The 13,982-nt window shown below is 35.2% G+C and overlaps 1 long non-coding RNA gene across 1 annotated transcript; it reads right to left on the bottom strand.

The window, feature by feature from the left end:
• Positions 1 to 12,704: 12,704 nt before the first annotated feature.
• Positions 12,705 to 13,580, bottom strand: LOC114536347. The gene is made up of 3 exons (XR_003688422.1): positions 13,527 to 13,580; positions 12,902 to 13,090; positions 12,705 to 12,803 (listed from the first exon to the last, which is right to left on the bottom strand). It is a non-coding gene; the product is annotated as an uncharacterized LOC114536347 (long non-coding RNA).
• Positions 13,581 to 13,982: the final 402 nt, after the last annotated feature.

Raw genomic sequence — 13,982 nt, 5'->3', positions numbered from 1 at the left:
ACTTTTTGTTTAAAGTTCAGTTTGAGTTAATTTCGTAAGGCAAATTTTCGATTAATCTGCAAGCTTCGCGCCACTCTTTGGTAAATATGCCCTACTGGATGCATAATAATTATGCAATATTTTCACGATTCAACCAATCAGAACAACTACCGAAATCTCAGTAGATAGACGTTATCAGTATGGAATTTCTGCTGATGTTGCACAGACGTTTCTTTCGCTCCCCCACCCTCCTCAGCCAGAAGTGAAAGGATGTCTGTCTACTCAGGCTGGTATCTCTCCGACCATCAAAGAAACTTGAAACTAAAAGACATTACAAATTCATTGCAACGCAATGAAACTCGGCGACATCTACACATGTCTAAACCAGCATAAATTTGTTGTGTCAATCCACCCCTTACAGCAGATTGTGAATGGGATTTTTCTCAACTAAATTTTGTTAAGACAGCTTTGACAAATCGGATAAATCAGAAAACTCTAGACTCTATAATCAGAATTGTGGTTGAGGGTCCTCCAATTTTCGATTATCCATTTCAAGAGGCTGTGCGTTTGTGGGCACAAAAAAAGAACAGAAGACTAAAGGCAATTTAGTTTAGGTACGCTCTCAATGGATCTGCAAACAGTTTCAACTGTTAGACCTTATATAACGTGATCACATAAAATAAATAAATATTTATAATTTTAATATAGAGTTTATAGTGTATCATATGACATAACTTAAATTGATAAGTAAAATTGCATGATGATTAATAAAAGGTATGACGTTCTGTTCATTATTAATAATTATATTAAGCATTCTTTAACCTGTTTAGTTAAGGCAAAAGTATAATTGTATTGAAGTATTCAATTTGACCTTTTGACAATAAGTGTTTGAAATGTTATGAAATGTTATGAAATTAAATACATTTGTAAAACAAAAAAGTCTCCAAACTCTATAGGTGGGGGACTTGGGTGAGGGTTTTATATGCCCTATATAGTTGTAAAATTGTATAACAGTACCCAGCAGAACCCTGGCAGAACCCTGGCACTCGAAAAAATAATAAGATACAAAAGAGGGGAAGACAATGGTCTCCTAGCTAGTCTTTATTTTCTCAATAGTAAAACTTAAATTATATAGTTATAAACTATATATATATATTATTCTGACTGGTTCAAATGTTACTACAAGTAATAAATTAAGTATTTCTATCAGGGCCGAATAAATCATTGTTATCTTATTTCAATTGAGCAATAATTATAAATGCACATACTGCTTTGTGATGTGAAAAAAATATTTCAAATATGTGTGAGGTAGCTTGTGGCTCCTGTAGATTTGTATTTACCGTAATTACTTGAATAAATGCTGCGGCGTTTATTAAATGTTTACCAATTAAGATGCGGCGTTTAGTAAAGTTTTACCAATTAAGATTGAGGCGCTAGTGGTACCGGCAAGATTCTCAGGTGTCACCACGGAATTACCCATTGCAGAAGCTTTGGAGAGAGAGCTAAGCAGCAAAGCTATGAAGTATAGCCACTTTGAACTGAATAGCATTCAAATTGAGAAAAATAAATTTCCACGATTGGTTTAGATTCAATGTTGTCTTTTTTTGTAAAGATAGATACTTGAATTTCTTACAGTAGTTATAAATAAATGCTTTTTATAAACGCCGGGATGACGAAAAGGGTTGTGGCTTTGTTATGAGCATTAGAATTTCATTTCTCTAATGAGTTGGCTTTAGTGAAAACAATTAATCAATGCACATACAGCTTTATGGTCAGAGAAAAAGGTTTCTAAAATGTGTGAACTAACTTGTGATTCTGGAAGGTTTGTGTAAATATGATCTATCAATGTTTGATTGTCTGTAGTGACACTAGACACCAATTGTGTATAGTTACAATTATTGATGAAAAATCTACATAAAAAGTTCCTGTTTATACTTGTGTCATCAAGCCAATTGATATTGAAATCACCAATGAAAAAATTAAATTGAGAAGTACAGAACATTAAAACTTGATCTAATGCTGCACATAATTTGCTGTACTGTAATTCTGGGTGATCGACATATAACAATTATAGTAACATGTGGAAGAACCATTGCTTTCATAATGGTTATTTCAATGCTACTGGATATCCAGGTAAGAATTAAACTCTGCTAAACACTGCCATGCCTGGTTGTCAGAGAGTAGCCATCATTTCTGAACAAGGTGTAACCATCAATATGATACATTATTATCACAGTGCATACATTGAGTTTCAGAAAAGATATTTATGTCTGTATTTGTAAAATTAAAATCGTTCTGAACATCATTAATGTGTTTATGTAACAACTGTGCATTTAGATAGCACACTTTGAATGAGACTTGGTTTGTCTTGTAAATTAGAGTGACACTTAGTTTTAGTACACGGTCATTTCTCAGACTTTCCATTTCAGCTACTACATGAGGATTTTTTTTTCCGTCCAAGGAGGTTCATAAGTCCTCTGAAGTGGTTTAGCCCTAAGAAGTAGATTCTTTCATAAATATAAATTATCGATCCATACAACTCACAAAACATACTGGAAGTACTGTTGTTTGCACTGGTTAAAATATTAGAATTCATGATTAAAATACTTACCATGTCAGGATATACGGTCGTTGCTAGTTGCTACAAAATCAAAAGCCTTTCCAACTTCCAAGCAAAAAGCGCCAAAACTAGTAATATAAAAATCAGGACTGAGCTATTGATCATAGAATACAATCACTGCTTTCTGCCTGTTTCTGTGTGTTTACTGTTCAGCCGGCGAACCGGCATCTTAGCATTCCTGGCGTAATCTTCTATAACACTAGCCGTTTTAATATTGGCTAGATGTGAACAGTGAACAAGACAATAGTAATATGCAGATACAAAATAATATCAAAATGGACGCCTGCTCAAGGCGTTCACTCTGCCTGGAGGTGAGGAAAGAAGGTGACAAAACGTTACAAAATGAGGTGATGGGCCGTTGGAATGGTTACATAATGTAACTGTTCAATTTTGGAAATTTCAGTGACAAATCTTTCTCATTTGTTTACTTTTTTAGCATTTTGTAAATTTATTATTACAAGAGTTGGGTATTTTATTTTTTCGCACAAACACAAAAAAGAAGAGATAACCAATTGAATTGGTTATATTCTATCCGGTATATTCTAAAACGGAGTGAATCATTTGATGTTGTCATTTGTGTTGCGTTTATGCTTGTTTTGTTGTTTAGTCTTATATTTCGCTTTAAGCTTTTAAGATGGAATTAATTAATTCAGAAGCCTGATGTTTTTGTTAAAGATAATGCTAGATAATGCTATTGATGAGTTTGCATTATTTAACGTCTTTTGGTCTACAAAATGATTGGAAAGTTGTCTATCATGATTCTTTTCGAGGTTCTTATTTCTTAGTTTTTCCTTATAGTTGCAACACTGATTGTAAACAGTTTCGACTGTATCCTCATGCATGTGTTGCTGTTTCACTTTCGCAATTAAAAGAAATACAAAAGTGGTTGCAACACAGATCAACTGATCTATCTTTAAAAAATGGATCTGTTGCTGATAAATTGATGGAGGAGTTTGTTGATCATGGAAAAAAGAAACGACTTATTGTTCAAAATGACAGCTTTGGGTACTACTTCACTACTCAATATGCTGCTGATTCCATCATGAAAGACCATGTTATTGATGTCGATAATGAAACTAGGGAAGATGATGGTCAGAAAATGGTTGTTACAACACCACCGCCACCACCACCATCGGTTGAATGGAAAGATGCATTTGAGAAATTTTATTTCGGATTATCAACACAAAAGGGGTGATTGTGAAAGCTTTATCAAACTACATTCAGCATAAAGAAGCAAAGGAAACAGAGCCACGAAAACGAAAGCATAAAGTTGCAGCTCTTAACAAGGAGGAGAAAAATGAACAAGATGATGATTGTGTTAGCGAGGTTGAGAAAGATTATAACTTTATTAACAGTGTTATTTTAGCCGGAATGAAATTGCATGGGGAAAAAGATGTTGTTGATGAAGTTATAAAATATTCAGATTCTTTGTCTATTGCTTGTGGGTGCAGCTCAGATGATCTGCAAAAATCTATCATGTATGCTGGTGTTGATTATTTAAACAGTTTTTTTGTTTGACATGAACAAATGTTAGGAGATTGTATTGATGCGATTTTCAATTCGGTATGATTGTATTTTAGATTGTAAGAAGTAATGCCAGCGAAAAAAAGAGGAAGTAAAAGTTTTTACATTGATTTAATAAAGAAAGCATCTCGATTGTTGAAAGGGGAGACATTAAGTAGTGATGACTACAAAAATATAGATTGCACGAAAGAACGCAAAAGTTGTATAAACGATTAAAAATATATATTATTGCTAGAGATAAACAATGGTCAATAGATTTCGCTGAAATAAATTATTTAGCGAGATATAATTATGGTTATAAATATTGGTTAGTTTGTTTTGATGTTTATTCTTGATACGTTTTTTTGAAATAGTTGAAGAATAATAGTAGTAACAATGTTGGGAAAAAATTTGAAAAAATTTTACATCATAGCGGAGAAATTCCTGAGGCGATGAGGGAACTGAGTTTCAAAAAATTACAAAGGAATGAAGTAAAAAGTATAATTTCGAATTATTTCATACTTTTAATCATGAAATTAAAGCATTGCATTAAAGCATGAAATTAAAGACAATGGTTAGATGTGTTATTTCTGTCACTAATTATTTTAATTATTCATAATTAATCATAATTTTAGTTCAAAATATATTCATGTGGTTGTTCAAAGGTACAATGATTATCGCCATAAAGCACTTTTTAATCATTCTTCTTATGATATATATATGATATATATTTTGATAGAAAAAAATACCGATTGAAAAAAGATTATTAAAGGTTTTTAAAAATCCCTTCATTATTCATTCTTTTTTAAAAAAAGGACAAAAAGTTAGAATTGCATGTGAGAAAAATTCAGTGTTTGAAAAATCCAGTTTGCAAAGATGGAGAGGGGAAATTTTTAAAATTAGTAAAGTTTTTGTCACTGATCCCATAACATATGAAATTACCGACTTAAATAACGAGGTAATAAAGGGGAAATTGATGGTGTAAATAAAGATGTGCGAATGGAGGTTGTGAATGTATCATATCCAAAGTCTATTATTAACATCGTAGATGATGAATTTTATTTTAGTTTTTCTTTTTCCTACAACATCACACATTTGAAATAAAACATTTTAAAACTCTTGCTGACCATACTGTCTATTTTTATTCATATTTGGGGCATAAAAATTATATTCAGTTAGTTTGGAATTCATTTTTAGTGCAAAGTTTTTTGCACTATTGTGATGAGTGGCGAAAATTCATATGAGTCAGGCATCATAGTGTAAACTTTCCGGGGGGCGCATACGATTTATGCTTGTAGTGATTTATGACAACTTTCAGTGCTATGACACAAGTGGGTGGAAGTACTTTTTATTTTATTACAGTCATGACAACCATTTGCAAGCTTCGATTGGAACCGCACAGCCAAAACAAGTTTTTAAATATTGTTTGTCTACTGAAACTGTTTTGATACAGAAACCTCCCAAATATATACAGTATATAAATACACATTGTCGCCTAAGGCCCCGTTTACACTGTACTGTTTTCATAGCGTTTTCATATTGTTTTCAATTCTCTGAGGAAAAGAAAACAAAAGGTTAATCCTACTGAACAATATGAAAACGGTACAGTTGACTGTGTAAACAGGACGTAAATCTCGAGTTTGCATCATTTAGTAAAACATGCAGCCCCTCATTTAAGTGCACGGCAAAACAAGATTTTAAAAAGTTTATAAAACTATAGATTTTGTCTACTGAAACATTTGACACTGCTTGAACGTTTGCTGGAGGCGTCATGCAGACTCAAATTGGTTTCGTAATCAGAATTTCGGTTTTGCACCGCGGTGATATTTTGTAGAGCTAAGTTCTATTTTTGTGTGATATGTTTATCATGTGTATTTTTATTATAAATTTAATTGTAAAAATGAAATGTTTTCGAACTTTCATGAGTGTCAAAGCAGTTTTGGCGGTGCACTTTTGGATATTAAATATTGTAAACACTGAGGCAGTTGGGCTGTGTTGTTGTGCTGGCTAGGCAAGATTGTGTATATATTTATGTCCATATCTATGTTGACAATATTCTGCATTGTATAATAAAATTTCGCCAGGACAATTGCGATAACAATTCAAACTTATAGTAAATACAAGAAATTGTCCCACATATAGCATAGTACTGATTGATTAAATACCACCATTTGCAAAGTAACTGAAATAATTAATAAATTCTAATCAATCATACATCAGATATAAAGCATGGATAACTTTTGAAAACAAATCAAACATCCAAACTAAATCAGTTTATGTATTTATTTTTAGAAATATTTCCCCCCGTTACAATAAAGGACTTTTTAGAATATAAATTTATATGCATGCATGTTACCGTAAATTTTTACCCCAATGTCAATTGTTTGTATAACAGTTTGTTGCTTTATTACGATTATGAAGAATATGAAGTTTATAAAAAGAATATTAGGCCGTATTCTGTGGCGTCAAAAGTCACTTAGAGAACGATTTCCGCTGCCATCATTCGCTAAATACACTTTCTTTACATAAATCTATAGATTTTGACACGCTAAATACGATTATCAATGTTGTCACTTACCCAGACCCGCAGTTTTTGAGTAAAATGCCACCGAAGTTCCACTATTTTCATTGTTTATTCCGCCATGTTTTCGTGTGTACTTGGTGTAATATACAATGAAATGTACTCTCTCCAGGACCAAATTATGCTATTTTTGCACGGACGATTGAATAATTTGGCGTTAGCTAAGTAAAAACGCGCGCGTTTGCTTTAGTTTTTCAAAAAAATGTGGTCATACTTTGTATGAAAGACGTCTGTGACTAAAGTATCATATAAAGTTTCTTGTCTTTGGTGAAATATTACCAATTTATATATCCAATTCATTGTTTGTTTCATGGTGTTGCGCACAAAAAAACAACACCATAGGGTTTTGGTGTAGGGTTAGGGAACGACCCTACATCTCTGCTAGGATTATGCACAGACGAAATGCACTCTACTTCTGTCACCCACTTTGAGAGAATGCCTAGACAGAGGGCTGGGGCTAAAGCCCCTCCCGCTTTTAGTCAGAAAACGATCCCGGGGCTTTGCTTTGCACAAAATCATATTGTACTGAAATCAATTTAGGAAACAACAGTTCACTAAAATCAGAAATCATCTATGTCATCAAGGTCTCCATCGTTCGAAATTCCCTCGAGTTCACAGTCACTATCTTCTTCATCCTCGCCAGCGTCACCATTCCGACAGTCAATGCAGGAACACAAGTCGGTGCACTTGTACACCGTACACCGAATTCAAGGCGTACACCGAGTTCAAGGCGTACACCGAATTCATGTATTTGGTGAAGACCAGCCAGTTCCAAAGCAGTGGAAAAAATTTCTTAGCTGTGGAGAGAACAAAGAATCGTTGATGGTGTTCCTAAGTGAGCATTAGAGGACATTTAAAACAGCACAACTGCATGGTATTTTAGAGATGTACGTCACATCGAAAGAAAAATGCCACGTATTTTCTTCGGGTACATCTGCCGACGATGTTGTTCAATGTAACGAATATGTTGAGCTCGAAAGCGATCTCGCAGAAGCTGACACACGCTTGTTGTTGCATGCCAAACATGCGTCGAACACGTGTGATTCTGTGACCATTAGGAGTCCTGACACCGATGTCTTCGTCATTTGCATTGCAATACAGCAAAAGCTGGGACCAAAAGACCTGTTTCTAACGACTGGAACAGGAACAAGATACCACACCATACGTATTAACGCTGTTTTCGATGCTCTTGGTGAAAAATTGTGCCAATGCTTGCCTGGTTTCCATGCATATTCAGGTAAACATCATTACGATTGTAAACATAAATTTCATTCCTCATTTCTACTGTTCTCAGTAGTACATGAAACCCCAAGTGTATATTTGCTCCTCGCTATTTTCTAGGATGTGATTCCACCAGCTCTTTTTACGGAAAAGGAAAAGCTACAGCATGGAAAACGCTTATGAGTTATCCACATTTTATCAAGGAATTTTCCTTGCTGGGCAGCTGTTTTCCCCCTTCGAGTGACCTGGTCCGTGCGCTTAACAAGTTTACTTGTCTTTTATACGGCGACTTGAGATCAAAAATGTTGACGAATGCAGGTACGCATTTTTTACAGCTGGAAAATGCTCTGATGAAGTTTCACCACCAACGCGGGACGCACTTTTGAAGCATATCGAGCGAGCAGGGATATGGTCTCGTTGTCTTCTGGCACATATGGCCATTCTTTCTCCAATTGGAAATGGCTGGAAGCTTTCTGAAGGGGAGATAGAAATCCAATGGATGACGCGTCCCGCAGCCCCAGATTATTTGCTGGAATGCACTAATTGCAAGTGCAAAACGGGGTGCGAATCTAGGCGATGCTCGTGCCTGAAGGCTGGACTGAAGTGCACCGACTTGTGTTCCTGCATTGACTGTCGGAATGGTGACGCTGGTGAGGATGAAGAAGATAGTGACTGTGAACTCAAGGGAATTTCGAACGATGGAGACCTTGATGACATAGATGATTTCAGATTTTAGTGAACTATTGTTTCCTAAATTGATTTCAGTACAATATGATTTTGTGGAAAGCAAAGCCCTGGGACCGTTTTCTGACTAAAAGCGAGAGGGGCTAAAGGCTTTAGCCCCAGCCCTCTGTCTCGGCATTCTCTCAAAGTGGGTGACAGAAGTAGAGTGCATTTCGTCTGCGCATATTCCTAGCAGAGATGTAGGGTCGTTCCCTAACCCTACACCAAAACCCTATGCTGTTGATTTTTGGTGCGCAGCACCATGAAACAAACAATGAAGTGGATATATAAATTGGTAATATTTCACCAAAGACAAGGAACTTTATATGATACTTTAGTCACAGACGTCTTTCATACAAGGTATGACCATATTTTTTTAAAAAACTAAAGCAAACGCGCGCGTTTTTACTTAGCTAACGCCAAATTATTCAATCGTCCGTGCAAAAATAGCATAATTTGGTCCTGGAACGAGTACATTTCATTGTATATTACACGAAGTACACACGAAAACATAGCGGAAAAAACAATGAAAATAGTGGAACTTCGGTGGCATTTTACTCAAAAACTGCGGGTCTGGGTAAGTGACAACATTGATGATAATCGTATTTAGCGTGTCAAAATCTATAGATTTATGTAAAGAAAGTGTATTTAGCGAATGATGGCAGTGGAACTGAAAGATAACTGGTCACAGAATATGGCCTATATGAAGTTTATAAGATAGTTCATAATATGGACTGTGTATATAACAGCTCAGCATAAAAGTGTACATTTACTTACAACGTTGTCATTGCTGAATGTGATTTCGAAATTTTGTAATGACAACAATTTCTCACAAAGTTTGTCGTCATCGAGGTGACTAATGTCCCCAACCAATGCTTCAAAGCAATCTTTGAACATTATGTAGCGAACAAGCTTTTTATCACATTACCAGGGAAAAAGCAAACTGAGAATCATTGCCTTATATACGGAACTGACTTCCTTGAGGATGGCAAAAAAATGAAACAAGTACAGACTACGTTATACGCACAGAAATGGCTGCAACATCAATCAAGGCCGCTGATGAAGTTATGAGCGAAGGGCTGTTGGTGGTGATGGCACTCAAGGTTTGCCTGCAAGCTACAAAGCATTTGCCACAGTCGTAATACAGCGGGAGAAACAAATGACTTTCGCGGAATTTAAGACTGCATTGCAAAATTACGAAGAGAGCTAGAAAACCAACAGAAGAGCAAACGCGAAGGACAAGTTATGTACGTGAACCAAATGCATATGCATAGCGGGCAAAAATTCTAAGGGAAGTGCCTTAAATGCAACAAGAAAGGACACAAGAGCTTTGATTGTTGGATGAGAAGTGAAAAATGGTGTAAAAGATGCAAGACCAAGACCCACAACAAAAAGGATTGTGAAAAATGAAAGACAGTGCGAAGACGGCAGCAGAGGCACAAGAGTATGTAAAAACATTTGCATTTACAGTAAAAGATCATGTAAATAGAGATAAAAGTTCAGGAGGTAAGTTCGATACAAATTTATTAATAGATACTGGGACTGGGGCAACAAGTTACATAATTAATGATAAGTCAAAGGTTGTTAGTTTTGATGATAAGTTCAACCCCACTAACCACCTAATCGAACTAGCCGACGGCAGTAGGGCAAACATAAGAGTGGCTACAACTATAATTTGAACTATAACCCCCAAAATAAAAGACACACTCGAAACAAGAACATCATATTGTTTAACCATAGACTATCGAAGGGAATGGACTGGAAACGCTAATATAAAGCGCTGATACGATGCGTGATACGCCTGTGGGATTTGCGCGCGAAATTATATCCAAGATGGCGGAAAGCTTAAACAGCGAAACTGTTAACTGGGATACAATTTTTGAATATACTCATAAAGAAGAAGCTATTGAAAGCGAAGAAGAAAGTAGCGAGGAAATTAACGAAGACGAGGCATTCATTCTGAGTGAAGAATGTCCAGAAATAAATGATAATGTTGAAGAAACGCATGGTAAAAATTTGGGAACTGAATACTAATAATTAGTATTTTTATTAAACGTCCAGCTGTGAAATATAAACTGATGTACTTGCTTTATTTGATACGTTTATCAATCAATCAATCAATCAATCAAATCGTTTAATCAATCAAATCCTTTAATAAATATACATCTCGCAGTCATTAAGACTGAATTACATGTATAATACATCAATATGAATGGTAAAAATATGTATATTTTATAAGTTATTAATATATTTACAACTACAAGCATTAAAAATTAGAGTTCATAACCTAAACAAGCTATATGACATCACATGCTACAAGATTACATTTACATTTAAGAAGTGTGTCTATCTGAATAGTTTGGCATAAAAGAGCCTTTAAAACAATTTGTATAATTGTTTAAATAATAAATTTGTGATTTTTTAATGAAGTGAAGTAAATCTGTTTCTATACTGTTTCTGTTTTACAAAATTATGGGAAGAATTGCAATCATTCCATTTCCAAACAAAAATATTGAAATCCTTTATAAAAGAGTCTATTCTAAATCCTTGACATGATGTGGTTACATATTATAGAAAGTCATGGCAAATATACAAAGTATTCCTTTTCTAAGCTCTGTGCTGGTGGTGAAAAGTTAGTGGAGGAAACTATGAGTGATATTATTAACGATCCCTTCAACAAGATAAAAGGATCACTAAATGGACCACGACTGATTGGTACTGCTGAGTGTTTTTTGAAAAATAAAGATCAATGCAATGTTGAAAGGTTGCATGCTTCATTGTCTATGATTTGGAATGCTGTTTCTGCTGGTGATTCAAAAAAGATTCTGGCTGACCAGCGTGAGAAAATGTGGCAAGCTTTTCACAACATGTGCTTAAACTCTTCTTTTGTTGAGGGGTTGAAGTCTTACTTGCGTCCAGCCTTGAATGATCATCCCCCATTGACAATTTTTATTCAGACCTTAGTACGAAAGCTGTTTGAAAAAATAATTGTTCTGAAGTCTTGTGCACAGTTTAGCTCTGAAAATCCTGAAAGTCCAGAGAAAATAACAAATGTCGAGGAGAACATCCTGAGATATGCTGCAGGTTTTGTTCCTTTTGCATTAAAGAAAAGGTGCAAAAAGAAGCAGTGCGTGGACAGTGATGCTCAAACCCAGTGTCTTAATGCTCTTGGTGTGATGAAGGGAGTGGAAAATCCACAAACATTTTTAGACTACACAAAATGCTGGATTGACAAGCAAAATAGAGGTGGTTTATTTCAACTGACAAATGAAGCTTTCTTGTTCTTTAGATCAGTAGAATGTCATTGCCGCAAATATTTTCAAAAAAACCATATAAAAACTACGGCTGATTCAACGGATATAAAATCCCCAGTTTTAAATGCTGTACTTAAGGACGAGGTGGTAAAGCAGCATTGAAGAGAAGCAACAGGACAAAATGTAACAGAATCAAACCAGGTCATGCAAATGTGCATACAACTGTGGGTTGATATTCGAGGTCATGCATTTGCAGCACATTGGATTGAACATTTCAAACATCACCAAACTATTGAAGCATCAAAGAAAAAATCCCTAAGAAAAAATCTGAAAAATGCAGAAATTATGTAAATATGGATTCATAACTTTTCATAACTGTTAGAAAAAAAGTTTTTTTGGTTTTCTTGGCCTCTTTGGAAGTGGTGTGTCATCAATTTTGTTTTCAGTGCATGACCTTTTACAGTTGCCATTGACTGGGGCCAGCCCTGAGAACCTAGAAGACGAAGATTGTTCCATTGTAGTTGAATTGAGCAACTGTAATTGTCATTTCCTCCCTCATTTGTCGATGCTTGCCAAAATGTGATTCTAACGGATCTTGGTTGAAGCGTTCCACTTAAAATGTATGCACACCAGTTTGTGCAAGCAAGTACTGTGTCAATTCAACAAATGAATAAACTGAAGGAAAGAGAATTTATAAGAGTGTAAATATTTGCAACATGAAATGAAAGGGCATATAAGTAACCTTGATTGAACAATACAGTAAATCATTATGTTTTCTTCTAATACCTGTCATATGTATCCCTTTATTTGTTTGATTGCTCAATCTCATTTTCGCCTTTTCTTTCGATTTCAGTCCCTGGAAGTGTGAATCTACTGATGTTGCCCACCTTTCCAGGTATTTTAGAAAATCATCCCTCAGCCACTATGTAAAGCAAATAAATATTTTCTACATTTTGCTCCAGGCTATACATGTATTGATTATACCGAAATATCATTGGTGAGGTCTAACAATTACCCCACCTTTAAACGCTGGTCATTTGGAGATTTATATGGTGCCATATTCGGTTTCCTGTTCCTGTCAGCCTCTGTTAGTGACCGACTATTCAAACAATCGAAAAATTTATCAAACATTCTGATGAATTTTACGGTTCCTTGAACTTCCTGTCCATAAAATGAATCCAGTGCATTTGCTACCGTCGTACTAATTACCTGAAAAACAAAGAAAATGCATTTGGATATTAAAATTGAAACTTCAGAAATATCATAGTATAGACCATCCCTTCGATAGTCTATGGTATAAGCCTAGTAATTAAACATTTTTCTCAGTCACCAGCTTGGGCGTAATTATTATTAAATTAAACCATAAACTATGATTAAACCATAGACTTCCCTTTGATAGTCTATGATTAAACATATATTCTCTTAGATAGTGCATATCCTTCCATAGTGTATGGATAGTGAAGGGGAATCCCCCTAGAACGGTAATTAGCCTGTTGGTTTTTCATTACTATCAACATCAAGTATTGTTGCCCCGGAGTCGGGCAAAATGGAAGAAAATAGCGTTTTTGTCTGTACAAACTGCATGAATAGGATTCCTATCTTAGACCTACTAAATTGATGCTATGACGCTTTGGTATCTAATTACCTGAGTGGCCAAATGGACTTTCATCCTCGAATATGATGTCAGGTAAATGTGATCGTATTTCAGCTTAGGAACTAATTTGAGACCACTGCGCCGCAGATCATCCTTGTAAAGGTTAACCAAATGTATCCACGAGATGCTGTATCCTGAATTCTAAAACATATATACAGGCCGATTTGGTACAGATAAGTGATAGATATACAAACCGAGTCTTGATGGATCATAAAATTAGCTCAGAAAAAGTTGCAGTTTTTTTCAGTCAATTCATTCATTTCATTGTGGTATAATTACCCATAGTTGTCTTGTCTTTTTGTTCCATCCGCTGTTTTCCCAATTATTCCTAACTGTTTTGAGTAGATGAGGAACATCTGCTATAAAGAACAGATCCCTTCCATCTTCACTGAAGATATTCTTTGTTTTGTAAATGGTAAGCCCTTTTGCACTTTTGGGTGGCTTGTG

The sequence above is a fragment of the Dendronephthya gigantea genome, unplaced genomic scaffold (assembly GCF_004324835.1).
Source record: "Dendronephthya gigantea isolate DGI-Jeju-01 unplaced genomic scaffold, DenGig_1.0 000134F, whole genome shotgun sequence".
In the NCBI taxonomy this organism is placed as follows: domain Eukaryota; kingdom Metazoa; phylum Cnidaria; class Anthozoa; order Malacalcyonacea; family Nephtheidae; genus Dendronephthya; species Dendronephthya gigantea.
Note: the sequence above shows the minus strand (reverse complement) of the source record. Positions and strands in the feature narration are given on the sequence as shown.